This window comes from Microtus oregoni, unplaced genomic scaffold, assembly GCF_018167655.1.
Source record: "Microtus oregoni isolate MIOR12 unplaced genomic scaffold, Mior012 000052F_ref0000163, whole genome shotgun sequence".
NCBI lineage: Eukaryota > Metazoa > Chordata > Mammalia > Rodentia > Cricetidae > Microtus > Microtus oregoni.
Window position 1 is genome coordinate 6,427,316 of NW_024543828.1, and position 4,419 is coordinate 6,431,734.

General features: G+C 36.6%; 1 long non-coding RNA gene across 1 annotated transcript; it reads right to left on the minus strand.

Moving 5' to 3' along the window:
- Positions 1–756: 756 nt before the first annotated feature.
- On the minus strand, positions 757–3,164 carry LOC121437558. Its single transcript, XR_005972973.1, has 3 exons — positions 3,125–3,164; positions 1,319–1,354; positions 757–974 (listed from the first exon to the last, which is right to left on the minus strand). It is a non-coding gene; the product is annotated as an uncharacterized LOC121437558 (long non-coding RNA).
- Positions 3,165–4,419: the final 1,255 nt, after the last annotated feature.

Genomic DNA, 4,419 nt, shown 5'->3' on the forward strand with positions numbered 1-4,419 from the left:
GGAGCTGTGTCTATGAGTCAAAAGAGTACCTTGCAGTAACAGCAGGCAAAGAAAGCAGCTGCTACTTACCTCCCTTTCCTTCCAAAGTCAGAGAAGACGAGTGCTTTGAAGTCGCTGGGTGGGGGAAAACGCTGTGCTGGAGAGTAAGGGGTACAACAGAGAACAGCAGGTGATTTTTAACTGTCAAATACTTCTGTTACTTTTTAACTTACCTCCTACTAAAAGCCTCCATGTTTTGTGTCTTGACCCTTCCACTTGCAGTAAAAAGAAATGGACCATAGCCATGTTTTCCTGTCTCAAGAGATAATGACAGTGGTAGCAAGTACCAAAACTCACCTCCATCCTTTAAATTGAGATCATTGTACTGCCAGCAACATAATTGAAAACGTTTTTTCATCTCATACATTTCTTACATTTCCCTCTTATTTCTCTCTAGAAAATTCCAGGAACTGAATCCACACAGCTTTACCTCTCTAAATACCTGAAGAACAGAAAAACCTTAGAACAAGCATTAATCCCTGAAGTACTTTTTAAACGCGCAACTGGAATGTCAAGAGCATCCAAAAGGAATACCATCTGGAGCAGTATTCTATGTCATTGGACTCCTTAACTTCTAATTTTAAAAAAATAATTATTAAGATTTTTAACTATTTAACATATATATATATATACACACAAACACACATAACATATATGCATTATATACATAACCTGTTTGAAAATACCTGTTCTAAACTACATAGAACTAAGATTCTTGAAAGGCAAAAATATAAACACAGTGCTTTAGCAGGCTGCTGGATGTAGCAAGAAGGTAAAAGTACTATAATGGAATGTAACCATCTTGAGTAGAGAGAAAATGGCCGACCTTTGGAAAGCTACACCTTATCTAATGGGAGAACAGCTGTTGACACATCACATCAGTGGAAGAAGGTTGTGTTATTCAGTTCACAATGCTGAAACCATTGGCAACCTATCTGGAAAAGGCACAAAATTAGATTCTATTTTATACTACACATTTAAAATGAATACTATACATATTGCAGAGTTAATTGTAAAAGAAATTAATTAATTAAATTTCCAGAGAAAATACAGGTGAATGTTTATGTGGAGGAATACCTCAAAAAAGAAAGAAAACGTAAAAATAAACTGACAGGAATAGATATTTTAAAAGATAAAGCAGTAATGTGTCCCCAAAATTGCCATCATAAGTGACAAAACTATATATTCAAATAATGGCTTGAGAGTGTTTTAATCACATATGTTAAACAAACTAAGCAAGATGTTTTGACAAGAGAAGAAACCTGAGACTGATTCATACCCATTTGATCCATGAAATCCACGTCTGAATTTTTTCCTAGGGGGGGAAGAACAGAAGGGTGCACAAAGATTTATGTAGAAATATATTCCTTAAATCATTATAGCAAAAAGCACATTTATACATTTATTATTTGGAATGTGATCACTCCCATGAGATCAAAAATTATGTATTCCTGAAACACATTCCTGTGAGATACTTTAAAATATGAAAAATTATTTATAAAAATATGTTTAATGAATAAAGCAGAATAAAGACTTCACATCTGATCATTATTTTGTATTAAATATGCATTTCTATGCATATATTTGTATATATGCAGAGAAAAGTGACTGACAGCAATATGCTAAGGTTATGGCATTGTGCATAATCTTTATAGTCATATTTTAATTTTTCCAAGTTCTGTACATTACTGTCTTTTTATAATAAAGGAAGAGCCAACATTATAATGAGATACTTTAATAAACATAGGAAAGCTCTGAGATTGCGGAAAAGAAAGTCTAGAAACAATGACAATAAAAAGTAAGAATTAAATAAATAGCAATGGAACATTACACAAAATTAACTCATGATCCACCACAGCATGATTCCAGCATTATTTGCATGTTAGGATGTATAGAATTTCTTATACAAGTTGGAGTCCTGAAAATTTTTCTTCACTACACCAGAGAATGGTCACATGTCCCTGGATGCGTCAGTCACCCTTTGCCGCAGTGCTCTCCTGATGCGCCCCCTCCCCCCCAACACCCCCCCCCCCCCCCCCCCCCCCCCGCACCTTCATCATGCAGGCTCCCTTTCCCTGAAAACTATGACCCCAGCAGACATGTTTAGTTTGGGGAATGGCTTATCTTCAGAGACTTTCAAATAAGCTTTTTCATTCTCATATTCCTCTCTGATCTTCGTTTTGTTATCTAACTCCAAAGCCCAGCTCCCCTTCCTTTTTCCTCTTCCCTTTGGGTCATGTGTCAAAACCAATCTGAATTTAAAAAAAAATTGAAAATACACGACTTCACCTCTTTTTCTGTTTTCTTGCAGTAACCAACCTAAAAGAGTACACACAATTTCAGAGATATTGAGAAACAAACAAAATGTTGTATCCATAGGAATCTCTGCTACGTTCTCACATTCCTTTTCAAAAAAAAAAGCACCGAGAACATTCTATCTTTACTGTACAGCATGACATGCAAAAAGCAAATGGATTTTACAAATGAAGGCACAGTCATAATATTTGTTATTTCTTTTTCATTATTTTCACCCTACAAGCAAATTTTCCCCATTCAATACACATTCATCTCTCCTACAAAGCAACCAGTCGTAATATTATTACAGTCTGCCCTCTTCATTTCCTTTCCTATGCAGACATGTCACCGCATCATCTTCTTAATTAAAAACAAGTAAAGTACGCTATCCTATCCTCCAATGCAAAATATTCTCACCACAGAAAGAAAATAAACCATATCCAAAAAAAGCCTGAATAATGAATCAAAACTATCATGTCATCATGCCTAATTCAAACATCATAAAGCTGAGAATACCTTCAAAAAAATCTTATTTTGGGGAGCATCTTACGAAATTTGCTATTTTTATGTGTTCTTATTTTCTTCTATCGAGTCATTCATCATTTAGAAAGCGAGCTTTAAACTAGGAAAGTGACCATGTAATCTTTAGAATATAACCTATTTTCTTGGTGCTACGGACTAGGCAAATTCCTCCACAGTTCTATGCTATCTTGTTTCATCAAAATGTGTCACTTGCTTTAGAAAGCGGAGCTTTAACAACTATTTTATGAGAGCTTTCTCGGCTACTTACCAGTTGCGTGCTGTCTCTCCATCAGCTCCGAGGCTGTCGCACTGAAGGAGTGGGAGGGGAAAACAGCAGCGCAACAGCCTCTTGAAAATAAACTGCGCTGTGAAGAAGGGATTAGACCAATGACAAGAAATGAAATGCCTTGAAGATTCTCCTCCCAAATCCTCGGAAAACATCAAGTCATGCTAAACACTGCATGCTAAAATTCATATGCTCAACAAAGGACAGATTTTAATGGCTCAACTTCGGACACAGAACACACTTTAATTACCTTGATTTTCAGTGGAACCCCCACAGTAGCCTGGGCTTTTGGCTCTCCCGTCTCCTAGCAACATTCTCGCATTAATACACTTTTCCCGCAGTAGTCCTATTAGACATCAGAGAACACTGACAAGGTCTAGCTTCTTCGGAGGCCCATTACTAGATTCTGTAACTCAATATACATTCTCCTGTAGGGAAGTAACATGAAAAGTGAGTGAAGAACTCATCCACAGGAAAAAAAAATATAAATCGCATTTCAAAGTAGAAAGCAGATCAACTCGTCCTGATTCAAGACTATTTGGGAACAGAAAGTTTAAAAAGGAATAGAATGTAGTCTACTTTCCCTCTAAAACTTTCTATTCTAAAAATCCACATACAGTATAGAATAGGTATTTTGTTTAACTTTTCTAGAATTAGCCTCTGGTAACATTTATAAGTAAATCTGTCATTAGATTTCTTTCCAAATAATGAATTACCAATAGGTAGAGAAAGAGCAGGTATATTTAACCTTTTAACATAAAAATACAAAATTGTACATTCCGATAAAGCACTGCTTACCTCTATAATGTAGCTTTAATTTTTTGCTTTCAAAAATACGTATGTTTAAGAATGATGATGTAATTCTGCTATACTCACAGACGGAAGTCTAGTATAATTGTCACCAGAGAGGCTTCATCCAGCAACTGCTGGGAGCAGATACAAGAGACCCACAGCCAAACATTCAGGGAATCCTGAGGGAGAGAGAAAGGTCAAGAGGGAGAGAGTGGTCAAGAGAACTCACAGGATCAACTAACCTGGGCCATGTTTTGTTGATAATTATGGGAACCTTTCCTTTTCCGAAGAGAAATGGAGGAATGGTGGGAAGGGGAAGCAAAGGGGAAGTAGTGGGGAGGGACTGGGAGGAGAAGAGGGAGGGGAAATAGGAGAGAAGAATAAAAAAGGAGTATGAAATAGCACTATTAAAATTGAAGAGGCATTTTCCTCCTACTGGGCTGCCTCGTCCAGCCATGCTGTGATGCTATGTACCTAGCCTTATT